Genomic DNA, 13738 nt, shown 5'->3' on the forward strand with positions numbered 1-13738 from the left:
TAATACCCAGATATTTGAACTCTTCTACACATGGGATATTTTTATCTAGTATCACCTGCGATCTTGGCTGACCATCTATAAGCATTAGTGCCGACTTATGCCAATTAATTGTTAAGCCTGATAGTTGGGCAAATCTGTCAATGAGAGACATTACAGCCAGCAAAGAGGTGGATGTATCTCCTAAGAACAGCAGTGTGTCATCTGCATACATCGCCACTCTATTTTGCACTGCTCCATGGCACAATCCCCGTATCGCAGGAGACTTACGCACTGCAGCAGCCAATGGTTCCATCACCAGTGCAAACAGCAGCGGCGATAAAGGACATCCCTGTCTTGTACCACGCTGCCATTGAAATCCCATAGACATACCCCTGTTTGCCCTAATTCTTGCTTTGGGACTAGAATAGAGTACTTTGACCCAAGATATGAATCTTTGCCCAAACCCCATATATTGAAGCGTACACCACAGATACTGCCATTCCACACTGTCAAAAGGCCTTGGCTGTGTCTAAAGAGAAAACAGCCCTATCCCCCATATTGTCAGATTGAATCAGATGGAATCTATAGACTCGTGAATACTCTGCAAATATTGATGGAGGTGGACTTTTGAGGCATAAAGCCCGTCTGGTCCGAATATTACTTTATATAGTCTTGCAACCAAGGCCTTTGCCAGGATCTTGACATCCATGGATAATAGTGAAATTGGTCTATATGAGTCTGGTGATTTTGGGTCTTTCCCAGGTTTGGGTAGGACTACTATCACTGCTTCTTGCATGGAGGCAGGCAAATATCCCACTTCCAGGGAATGGTTAAATACCTTCAACAGTTCCCGGAGTAGTATATCCGAATTTTTTTTGTCATCAGTGTTCTGATTAAATAGACCTATTTACTAATGGGTACATGTGCATGTTTGCCAACCCCATATCAATCCTAGAAAGAGAGATATACAGTCCTGATCAAAAGTTTAAGACCACTTGAAAAATGGCAAAGAATCATATTTAGCATGGCTGGATCTTAACAAGGTTTCAAGTAGAGCTTCAACATGCAACAAGAAGAAAATGGGAGTGAGACAAAACATTTTTTGAGCATTCAATTTAATGAAAACCACGAATAAACTCAAAGAGGCTGTTTTTCAGCTGATCAAAAGTTTAGGACCACACCTCCAAAAAAAAACTAAACCCCCCCCCAAAACAGAAATCCAACTTCCAAACATGAACTCAGTAATGAGTAGCTCTGCCGTTATTTTTTATCACTTCAAAAATTCGTTTCGGCATGCTTGATGCAAGCGTTTCCATGAGGTGAGTGGGAACATTTCTCCAAGTGGTGAAGACGGCCGCACGAAGGCAATCTACTTTCTGGAACTGTTGTCCATTTTTGTAAACTTCCCTTGCCATCCATCCACAAAGGTTCTCAATTGGATTTAGATCAGGGGAACACGCAGGATGGGCCAAAAGAGTGATGTTATTCTCCTGGAAGAAGTCCCTTGTCCTGCGGGCATTGTGTACTGTAGCGTTGTCCTGTTGAAAAAGCCAGTGGTTACCACACAGACGAGGGCCCTCAGTCATGAGGAATGCTCTCTGCAACATCTGGACATAGCCAGCGGCGGTTTGACGCCCCTGCACTTCCTGAAGCTCCATTGTTCCACTGAAGGAAAAAGCACCCCAGACCATTATAGCGCCCCCTCCACTGTGGCGCGTAGAAAACATCTCAGGTGGGATCTGCTTGTCATGCCAGTAACGTTGGAAACCATCAGGACCATCAAGGTTAAATTTTTTTCTCATCAGAGAATAAAACTTTCAAAGTCCAAATGAGCAGTTCTGTGGCGTTCAAGGAGACGAGGTCTTTGAAGACGTTTTTTGTTTTTGAAGCCCTTCAGTCTCAGATGCCGTCTGATGGTTATGGGGCTGCAGTCAGCACCAGTAAGGGCCTTAATTTGGGTCGAGGATCGTCCAGTGTCTTGACGGACAGCCAATTGGATCCTCCGTCTCAGTGCTGGTGAAATTTTTTGGGGTCTTCCACTTGACTTTTTTGTTCAATAACCCTCAGGATCATTTAAGAAATTCCAAATGACTGTCTTACTGCGTCCCACCTCAGCAGCGATGGCGCGCTGTGAGAGACCCTGCTTATGCAGTTCAACAACCCGACCACGTTCAAAAAGGTAGAGTTTTTTTTGCCTTTGCCATCACAACGTGTGACTACCTGACAGAAAATGACAATGAATCCACATCTTTGCACAGATTTGGCCTTTTAAAAGGCATGTGGTCCTAAAATTAATTGAATGCTCAAAAAATGTTTTGTCTCACTCTCATTTCTTCTTGTTGCATGTTGAAGCTCTAATTGGAACCTTGTTAAGATCCAACAATGTAAAATATGATTTTTTGCCATTTTTCAAGAGGTCTTAAACTTTTGATCAGGACTGTACGTGGAAGAGCAGCAAGAGTATTTCTTTTCCCCTGGGTGCATTTCCCTAAATATATCTGTTAGGGCCACCTCCCTCAGTAATCTACCACAGGGAGTTTCCAGACGTCATTACAGTTGACACTCTGCACTTGTCTAGTTCTTCGTTTATTACATTATTAAAATCCCCAACTATCAAGCCTGGAATGTCAGGATATTCCGCCATAAACTCCAGCACCATTTTCAGCGGCACTGAGGTGTATGGCCGGGGAATATAGATTGTTACCAGCACTATCTTCATTCCATTAATCGCACAGCGGACACATATGAACCTCCCCTCTACATCCACAAATTCCCGTATACATTCGAAGCGTATATTCTTATTAACAAATATACTCACTCCCCTGGAACAATGCGGAGAAAACCGAGTGCATGCACAGAATAGCCAACCCAAGATTTTTGGAGCCATTGCACTTTTGATTTGGTCATATGCGTTTCCTGTAGGCAGCAGATGGCTGTCACGGCTGAGGATGGGGAAAACCCTCAGCCGTGCGATGCCAGAAGATGCTAGTGGCTGCTCGGCCAGGACGACAGAATTAGGGAGCAGGTCACCTCCTATAGCTTCCCTAATTTGACCCTGACTCCTAGCTGCATGAGCCGACCTTGAAGGTAGGAGGGCTCATGCTCAGGAACCTCGGATCCCTACTGACCCTATGCCGATCCCTGAACTAGGAGCTGGGTAGACCACCTGTTCCTCCTGGATGCGGAGAAACAGGAGTCTAAACTGGCCACGCAGCAGAGGAGAAGGGGAACAAGAACAGACCTATGAATATGACAGGTGAACCAAACAGTTCCACACTAACCTGCCACAGCCTTGCTGACTGGAACCCATGCTCAGAAACGCTGTCCACACAAACAGACAAACAGCAAACACATAAGAACACAGAGGAACCAGGACATCCATAGCTGCAATAAAAACCAAAAGCATAGGACATCAACTAAACATCAGGGATTTGGATTTATGACCGGAAGGGTGGGCCTTACTGGAAGGATGGTAACAGGACACCAGGAGGACGACTCCAGCAACATGCCTGGAGTACCCCTCAAGCTTCTGCCATCCAGCAGGAAGCTAAATAACCCAAGCGGCCACACCCACACACATACTAGGAAAGGAGCTTAACCCTTCCATCACCAAACCAGGTGTCACTTAAAGGGGAAGTGTACAGACATTAAACTCCCTTTCACCAAACATAAAAAGTGAACACTAAAAGCACACGTTGCCAGAGGCAACCGCATGCTATGACAGCGAGCAGCCTAGCCACCAGCTCCAGCTGCTACACTGCCAACCACATCATGTTCCCAGCGGCAACCACACGTGAGGCAACATACACAGAGCCCTCACCTGTGATTGACAACAAAAGGAAACCGCTGTCAACAGCATGCGACCAAAGAGTCACGACCATGACCATGGTTGTGACAATGGCTGGCTGGTATCTCGATAAATATCTAAATATGCCATGTCTTCTGTTAGCCTCCGCCATTCCCCGCACATTCATAGACGCCATTACATTCTTTCAATTTACATAAGTGTTTACCAGTTGTCCACATTTTCCCATCCCAAAACTGCCATTTCTTCCATATAAGCATGCCGATACCGGAATGTTCCCTCCCGCCCCCTCCTCCCTCTCAGTGAATACAAAATGTATTCAGATTTTCCAATATTACTTTCATAACATGGGGCTAACCATAAAAACCTAGCCCAACAATCTCTACTGCAAACTTCAGTCCAGTACGTAAGTGCGTTAAAAACTCGCATTGGTACGTATATAACGTTACTATTCACGCTGGGAATTCCCTTTTAAGTCCACAGTAGGAACTTTAATCTCAACAATGGAATTATACTGAGTTTACTCACTGAGTGAATATTTCAAATGCCTAAGTTCTGATTTCTGAGCTGCCGTTCATTCTTGTCTAGCCGTTGTAGTGCAGCATCCGGGTCTTCGAAAAACAACGCAGATCCTAAGGCGACTACCCTCAGCTTGGCTGGAAACATCATGGAGTATTGCATTTGTAATCCACGGAGTCGTCTTTTCTTCTGTACTTCAGATGAATAATCTGGGAATATGGAGACCTGTACGCCGTTTATCGTGAGCTCCGAGTGGTCCCTGGATCTCTGTAGTATAGAGTCTCTATCTTTATAGTGCAATATCTTTGCTAGGATTGGGCGAGGTGGGCGTCCAGAAGGCACCGGTCTTGTAGGGACGCGATGTGCTCTCTCCACCGCATATAAGGACGATAGGCCTTTGTCTATGAACTTTTCAGCTATCCACTTTTCAATAAATTCGGTAGCATTTAAGCCCTCCACTTTTTCTGGCACCCCAACAAGCCTGATATTATTCCAGCGTGACCGGTTTTCAAGGTCATCTGTTTTAGCATATAATGCAACCATATCTTTGGCGGTTACTTTGGCTGCTTTTTGGAGCGGTTTGACCCCATCTTCCATTTCTGACACCCTTCGCTCTACCTCAGTAGTGCGTTCTGCCACTTTGTGCAGATCATGACGTATGATAGAAAGGTCCTCTTTAAGGCTACCAAATTGTATATTCAAACTTTTAAGGGTGTTATTGCAGCTTGCTATGGCAGCCATTACATCTTTCAAAGTGGGTTCTGCTGTCTCCTCCTCCTGACATTGTGCTTTTAATTCTGCCCTATATTGCTGCTTATAGGACAGCTGGGACCCCTGCACTGTCTGCTCATCTTCTAATGAACTCTCCTTCCCTTCTGATGCAGATTGAGCCGTCTCTCCGAATCTCCCTACCTCTTCTTCAAGCTCTTTTGAGGCTTATGTGCGTACTTCTCCAGGCACGCTGCTATCTCCTGGCACGCTGTAACAGGCACACTCTCCTCCTCCTCGTCATCGGCGTCATATTGGATCCATGCATCCTGCTCAGTTTTCATCAGAGTTTTGCCTTTCTCAGCATTCTGCTGGCATCTGGTTAAGGAGTGCACCCCTGCGGAGCTAGATGTCCCCTTGGGGGTAAGTTTGACAGCGGTGGTTTGCTGTGGACAGGCTGGAAGTCAAGATCCTAGCAGGAGCTCCGGGACGCACGTCTTACACCATGCTCCGTCAGGCCCCGCCCCCCGGGAACAAATAGATTTGATCAGAATTGAATCTGCTCCCATTGGCCTAATAATCTGTGTATGACTCTCTGGCAGATCTAGTCCTTGGCATCAGCTGGAGGTGTGTGACGATGCCACCTGCCACACTGAATACCCGACACTGGAGGCTGGACAAGACAGTACACATATCAAACTGGGCCAGTTCCAGCCACTGTTCCAATCTCCCTCCCAGAAGTCTATGGAGTCAGGGGACAGGCTATGTGCAGAAGAAAGGGCACAGTCCAGGTACGACTGAACCCAGTTGTTTAGGCAATGCTTATCCTTTTGCGGATATGAGTCAGGTTGGCACAGCACTTAAAAAAAACTTCCATCACATTAAGAAAACTAAATTGGCTGCTGCTGCTGTGCCTTCTGAGACTTACTGTTGGGGTAGCACCACCAGAGAGGGCGGGAGGTCTCTGATTCAGCTAGGTTGGAGATGGGACTCCTGGACAGAAATACAGGTGACAGGTATCCGTAAAACATTCTCCCCTTTTTGCTTTGATTGCAATGATCTAAAAGTATGGCTATCCAGTAGTCATCACTTTGCTTGATGCTAACCACATGCTTGCCAGCAGGTAGGCAACCAAGCACGCAGTTTGTCATGCTCACCAGCATGCCTGTGGACCCAGTTTTTTAAAGACCCCACTGCAATGGTTGGTCATGGCCAATGTCATCCTCATCAGCATATATATCATACCGAGTTCCAACCTCCTTCCCTAGCTGTGCCTGGGAAAACTCCATGTCCCTCTGCACCACAAACTTCTCGTCCTCCACTTTATCTTTTATGCGACTTCGTCCGTCCAGGTTCCTATCAGCTACAGGATCCCCAGAAAGCTGTGGAGGTTGTTGTTCTTCCTCTAGTCCTTGTTGCATCACTGGGAGCATTTGTTCAAATATAAATATCAGGGTGAGGCCATGTTAATGCTTGTCCCTACTCTGGTGGCCTCTTCGAAGGGGTTGAGTATGCTACACATGGCCCTGATGACCTGCCATTGCCTTCGCTCAAAATAACATATGCTCTGCTGTGGTGGTCTCATGCATCATGTAAATCATTAATATCTTTACGCTGCTCATAGCAACGCTTCAGCATATGTAAGGTGGAATTCAAATGGTACAAAGGCAGACCATTTTGTCACTTCAAGTTCAGAAGGGCCTTTTTAGCCACATAAAAATGTCTGGACAGTCCCCTGGACATGACCAACACCATCTGCAAGCCACGTTACTTTTTCAAAAATTGATGCACCACAAAATTTATGATGTGTGGGGGGGGGGGGGGGGGTGGCAAAACAGCAGAGAGAGATGGCAGCCTGATTCAGAGCTCCTGCACAGAGTCCTAGACCTGCAAAACCCCTTCAAACCCAGCTCACCTACGCCCTGAAGGCCCATAGGGTGCCATCATCATCATACCCCCATGATGACCAGAGGCAAGAGAAGCCTAAAGTCGCAGGGGAAGCTGGAATTCTTTTTCAACCATGAGCGGGGGCAAAGATGGTGCCGGCGGCGACTCCACGCGGACCGTGTCAGGATCCAGCCCAAACTCCTCCTCGGGCTCGCACTCTCCGGGCAGTATGGACAGCAGCAGATGGCTACAGCAAAGCCCAGAGTCTCTGGTTACATCCCCCAATGCCCTGCGCCGAGAGGTGAGCCGCCGAATCAGATCCGGGAGGGCACAGAGGACTCACACTCACTGAAGAGGAGATGTAATGCGCAGGCCTCGTCTACAACCAGCCCGGAGAGACAGAGGCCTAGGAAGCAGGACCCCTCCGCAGCGGGTGAGTGCTGTGACTCCCATGGTACACAGAACGCACTACCCCCCCGCTCATTGACGCGCTGCATCATTTCCCCACAAATTATAAACCCGCATCAGGTACATTATTGAAAGAAATGCTGCTGGCATTTAACCAGTCGATGATGGCGCAGATATCTCAATTGATACTACAATACTCAGTAACAGAGCTGGGGAATAGAGTGCAACATGTAGAAATCAAGATGGGGGAATTTTCAGCCTCTCACAACAACCTCATAGACTCTCATGATCTCCTATCTGACGAGGTGACGCAGCTCAAGGCAAAAGTAGCGGATTTAGTGGCCCGTTCCCGCCGAAACAACTTGAAACTGCGAGGGGTCCCAGAAGCCGTAACGCAAGCAGAACTCTGGGATTACATTCAGGGGTTAATTAAGACCCTCCTACCCTCCAGCACTGAGCAAGATGTTATTATAGATAGGTGTTTTGGTCCTGCAACCCTATGTGCCCTATCTGAAGGGACGTGCTGGCAAGGATCCACTTCTTTCACATAAAAGAGGGAATCCTAGCTCTTCCAGCCCCATACCATGAAGTCAAGTTATTTGCTGACCTCTCAGCTGCAAAGTTGCAACTACGCAGGAACTTGGCTCCCATTACATCAGGTCTGAGAGCAAATTCCATTGCTTACCGCTGGGGGTTCCCGGTCAAGATTCTTGTGCATAGGAACGGTTCCTTTGTTGTGATCAGATCAGTGGAGGAGGGGAAAGCAGCACTGGCTTCCTGGAACATCGCTGTTGATGACTCACCTGCAGTTTTTTCCGCTCAATATGTTAATACTCAGCATCAGTACAGGGAGGAGGAGACGCCAGGGTTTTTCAATGGGCGTCTCCTTCTACCTGGCTGTGATGCTCTCTGCTGTGATTGGATCATGGCACAGCCACGGAGAAGGAGACACCCATTGAAAAACCCTGACGTCTCCTCCTCCCTGTACCGATGCTGAGTATCAGCATACTAAGCGGAAAAACTGCAGGGGGCACAGCGGAGCGTAAGAGCGACATTTGAAAAAAAAAATAACAGGCAGGGTGGCAGCATCAAGGAAAGTATTTATCTAAACTAAAAAAACAAAAGATCCTCCTTTTTAACCTGTTACGGACATAGGGGGTACAGGTACGCCCTGATGTCCTGGTACTTAAGGACACAGGGCGTACCTGTACGTCCTGTGTAGCTCCGATCACCGCCGCGCGGCGGGCGGTGATCGGAACTGGGTGCCTGCTCAAATTATTGAGCAGGCACCCTGGGACAATGCGCCGGGGGGTCCTGTGACCCCCCCCTCGTGTCGGCGATCGCAGCAAACCGCAGGTCAATTCAGACCTGCGGTTTGCTGCGTTGCCGGGTTATTCGGGTCGCTGGGAATAACCCGGAACAGGATGGTGATCGGTGGTGTGATAATACACCACCAATCAACATCCCGCGATCCTGAGAGGTGATGGTGACATCACCTCTCAGGATCGGCTCTGATTGGTCGGCTGGGGCGGGCGGGCCATTCAAATTACTGCAGCGCTCCTCTCTTCTTCCTTTTGTGTCCGCAAGCCGAGGAGAGAGGAGCACTGCACGATCTTCAGAGCCAGCAGCAGGGATCATCATTGCCAGCACCCCCATCTGTGCCCCAGCACCACCTTGACTAAGGTATTTAGGGAAAGGTTAGGGCCAGGTTAGGTTAGGCAGGGATATTCAGGGAAAGTTAGTGAAAAAAAAAAGAAGTTTTTGATTGCATCACGCTAAATCGGGTGTCTGGTATCCACAGCACAGCTGTGTGACCCTAGACTTCCCCCAGGGGTGCTGCAGCTTGCCCCTCCCCCACAACTTTTTTTGGGGTGCAAGCATTTTTTTGGGTTTTTTTTTCTGCGTACAGGTACGCACTCTTAGCGTCCGGCCACTGTTAGCGCATCGCACACCACACCGCTGATCAGCGAGTTAAAAAAATAAAAATGTTCTCATTTTTTGCCCTTTTTTTTTGTCTGTTAGGTTTAGGGTAAGTTCGTTAACACCCGTGCCCCCACACACACGCACACCAAATAAAGTTTAACACACACACACTCCCCTATGGCCCGCCGGATGTTCTCGGCGAGGAAGCATATGCCCAGCTTGCCTCCGAGTCCGAGAGCCCCAGTGAGGACGAGTATGACCCCACTTTCCTTTTGTCATCCACCCTTTTGGGGACCGCCATGCTAGGAACCCTGTGGCCCACACTAGTACGAGCAGCTCTGGAGCTCGTACTAGTTTTCCGGCCTACCACATAAGTCCACCTAAGCCCCCTACCCCATTTTGAGCCCGCGATTCCTGATTTTGTATTCAGGAATCCAGTTTTCCACAGTGGGCTTCACTGAATATGACTGACTATTTTAGTCTTTTTTTCAGTGACCACTTTGTAAATCGGATGATGGAGCAAACGAACCTGTACGCCCAACAGTTCGTTGCTCAACACCCAGGCTCCTTTTTGGCTACGGCCGGTGGCTGGACTCCGGTCAGTGCAGCCGAGATGAGGACGTTTTGGGACCTCGTGCTGCACATGGGCCTAGTCAAAAAACCTAGTGTCAGGCATTACTGGAGTGGGGATGTCCTCTACCAGACCTCACTTTACAGTACGGTCATGACATGTACCCGATTTGAGGCCATCCGGAAATACCTGCATTATGCAGATAATGCAGCATGTCCCCCCCAAGGTGATCCTGCCTATGACCGCCTGTACAAAATCAGGCCGGTCATCGATCACTTTGGGGCAAAATTTGTGCAGGCCTATGTACCTGGAAGGGCGGTCGCGGTGGATTCTCTCATTGCTTTCAAGGGGAGACTCCTTTTCCCGCTAGTATGTTCCCTCTAAGCGGGCCAAGTATCAAGTGAAGCTGTACAAACTTTGTGAGAGTACCTCAGGGTACACTTACAAGTTTCGTGTGTACGAGGGGCGAGATTCCCGTATTCAACCCCCAGAATGTCCCCCCACTCTGGCTGTTAGCGGGAAACTTGTGTGGGACCTTATGCACCCACTGCTAGATAAGGGTTACCACCTGTACGTGGATAACTTTTATACTAGTATCCCCTTGTTCCAGTCCCTCGCTGCCAGATCCACGTCCGCTTGTGGGACCGTGCAGAAAAATCAACGCGGCCTCCCTCCCCCCCCCCCCCCTCCTCCAGGTACCTATGAGACCCGTGCCCTTACCAGTGGAAACCTGTTGCTGGTCAGACATAAGGACAAGAGGGATGCCCTTGTACTGTCCACAATTCACAGTAATGCCATCACCCCTGTCCCTGTGCGAGGTACCGTGGCAACGATTGTATAGTTGACTATAAATCGGTATGTGGGAGGAGTTGATCTCTCTGATCAAGTCCTCAAGCCATATAATGCCATGAGCAAAACCCGGGCATGGTACAAAAAAGTTGCGGTCTACTTAGTACAGGTTGCCTTGTACAACTCTTTTGTGCTGTCCCGGAGCACTGGCAACACAGGGACATTCCTGCAGTTCTATGAGGCAGTCCTCAAGGCCCTGATCTTTTCTGACCGGGAAAGAGCAGGCCAGAGTACCTCGGGAACTGGAGGCGCCCAGATCGTCCCTGGCCAACACTTTCCAGGTGTGGTCCCCCATACTGGAAAGAAGGGACAGACCCAAAAAAAGTGCAGAGTGTGTCACAGGAGGGGGATGCGGAAGGACACCACCACTCAGCGCGACACGTGCCCCGATCATCCGTGCCTCTGCATTGACGATTGCTTCAGGGAGTACCACACTTCCATGGAGTACTAAATTTATATTACCCTTCCCCAATTTAGCCACTGACAATTGGACAAAAAAAACTATGGTTCTCAGACTTGAGACACTAAAACAAAAATAAAATAAAAATGGTGCAAAAAAAAATAATATTTTTTTGTCACCTTACATCACAAAAATTGTAATAGCAAGCGATCAAAAAGTCATATGCCCCCCAAAATAGTGCCAATAAAATCGTCCTCTCACCCCGCAAAAAAAAAATGACTCTTAGACTATGGAGATACTAAAATGTTTATTTTTTTTTGTTTATAAAAAGATAATATAGTGTGAAACATAAATACATTTTAAAAAGTAGACATATTAGGTATCGCCGCGTCCGTAAGAATATGCTCTATAAAAATACCCCATGACCTAACCTCTCAGATGAACACGGTCAAAAATATTTAATAAAAACTGTGCCAAAACAGCAATTTTTGGGTAAATTTTCTATTTTTATCCGTTTTTTTCCAGTAACAAAGCAAGAGTTAACAGCCAAACAAAACTTAATATTTATTACCCTGATTCTGCTGTTTACAGAAACACCCCATATGTGGTCGTCAACCGCTGTACGGGCACATGACAGGGCGCAGAAGGAAAGGAACGCCGTATGGTTTCTGGAAGGCAGATTTTGATGGCCTTTTTTTTTTGGCACCATGTCCCATTTGAAACCCCCCTGATGCACCCCTAGAGTAGAAACTTGATAAAAGCGACCCCATCTAAGAAACTACACCCCTCAAGGTATTCAAAACTGATTTTACAAACTTTATTAACCCTTTAGGTGTTCAACAGTTTATGGCAAATGGAGATGAAATTTCTGAATTTCTATTTTTGGTAACCTTGCCTCACAAAAATGTAATATAGATAAACCAAAAATCATATGTACCCTAAAAATAGTCCCAACAAAACTGCCACCTTATCCCGTAGTTTCCAAAATGGGGTCACTTTTATGGAGTTTCTACTCTAGGGGTGCATCAGGGGGGCTTCAAATGGGACATGGTGTAAATAAACCAGTCCAGCAAAATCTACCTTCCAAAAACCACACGGCGCACCTTTCCCTCTACGCCCTACCGTGTGCCCATACAGTAGCTTACGGCCACATATGGGGTGTTTCTGCAAACGACAGAATCAGGGCCATAAATATAGCATTTTGTTTGGCTGTTAACCTTTGCTTTGTAACTGGAAAAAATTGATTAAAATAGAAAATATGCCCAAAAAAAATATATAATTCTGAAATTTTATCTTCATTTGCCATTAACTCTTGTGGAACACCTAAAGGGTTAACAACGTTTGTAAAATCAGTTTTGAATACCTTGAGGGGTGCAGTTTCTAGGATGTGGTAATTTTTGGGTGGTTTCTATTATGTAAGCCTCACAAAGTGACTTCAGACCTAAACTGGTCCCTAAAAATTGTTTTTTTGAATATTTCTGAAAAATTTCAAGATTTGCTTCTAAACTTCTAAGCTTTGTAACGTCCCCAAAAACTAAAATGGCATTCCCAAAATGATCCAAACATAAAGTAGACATATGGGGAATGTAAAGTAATAACTATTTTTGTAGGTGTTACTATGTATTATAGGAGTAGAGAAATTTAAACTTGGAAATTTGCTAATTTTTCCAAAATTTGGGTAAATTTGGTATTTTTTTATAAATAAAAATGAATTTTTTTTACTTGATTTTACCAGTGTCATGAAGTACAATATGTGACGAAAAAACAATCTCAGAATGGCCTGGATAAGTCAAAGAGTTTGAAAGTTATCGCCACATAAAGTGACACAGGTCAGATTTGCAAAAAATGGCCTGGTCCTTAAGGTGAAAATGAGCCCAATCCCTAAGGGGTTAAGGCAACATGGCAATGCTTCAGTTTGCACATAAAAAAGGAGGGAGTAGAAGTGGAAGCAACAATGTGCTCTGTTTTTGTTGGGGATAGGAGGATGTCCATTGAGGAAGACGTGGATAAGCACCTGGTGTAGGGTACCAGATAATCAGCAATTGCAAACTGCAGCATGGTGGCCAAGACCATACAGTGGTTTAAGAAGACAGGTCCCACTCAGAACAGGCCTGGTCATGGTCGACCTAAGAAGTTGAGTGCACATGCTCAGCTCCATATCCAGAGGTTGTCTTTTCAAAATAGATGTATGTCGTCATGGAGGAGTGGAAGAGGATTCAAGTGGCAACCTGTGAAGCTCTAGTGAACTCCATGCCCAAGAGAGTTAAGGCAGTGCAGGAAAATAATGGTGGCTACACTAAATATTGACACTTTGGGCACAATTTGGCCTTTCTCACTTAGGGGTGTAATCACCTTTGTTGCCAGCGGTTTAGACATTAGTGGCTGTGTGTTGAGTTATTTTGAGTGCACACCAAATTTACACCGTTATACAAGCCGTACACTGACTACTTTACATTGTATCAAAGTGTCAGATCTTCAGGGTTGTCCCATGAAAAGATTTATAAAAATGTGAGGGGTGGACTTTTGTGAGATACTGTAGGTACCAGAAACAGATCTTGATGACTTGTTTGCCAAATGCATTCAGCATGGCAGAACATTCCTCAGACAATCATTAGTAACCTCATTGGTAGGATGTCAAGGCGTGTAAGTGAATGTATTTATGCACGTGGCTCTCATACTGAATACTGAA

The 13738-nt window shown here is 46.4% G+C and overlaps 1 protein-coding gene and 1 pseudogene across 1 annotated transcript in view; both read right to left on the minus strand.

The window, feature by feature from the left end:
* Positions 1-13738, minus strand: part of LOC121003515 — a gene marked incomplete at its 5' end in the record, with an annotated part of 1598977 nt that overhangs the window by 1456076 nt on the left and 129163 nt on the right.
* Positions 1-13738, minus strand: part of LOC121003545 — a 114014-nt pseudogene that overhangs the window by 10141 nt on the left and 90135 nt on the right.

The sequence above is a fragment of the Bufo bufo genome, chromosome 6, assembly GCF_905171765.1.
Source record: "Bufo bufo chromosome 6, aBufBuf1.1, whole genome shotgun sequence".
Lineage (NCBI taxonomy): Eukaryota > Metazoa > Chordata > Amphibia > Anura > Bufonidae > Bufo > Bufo bufo.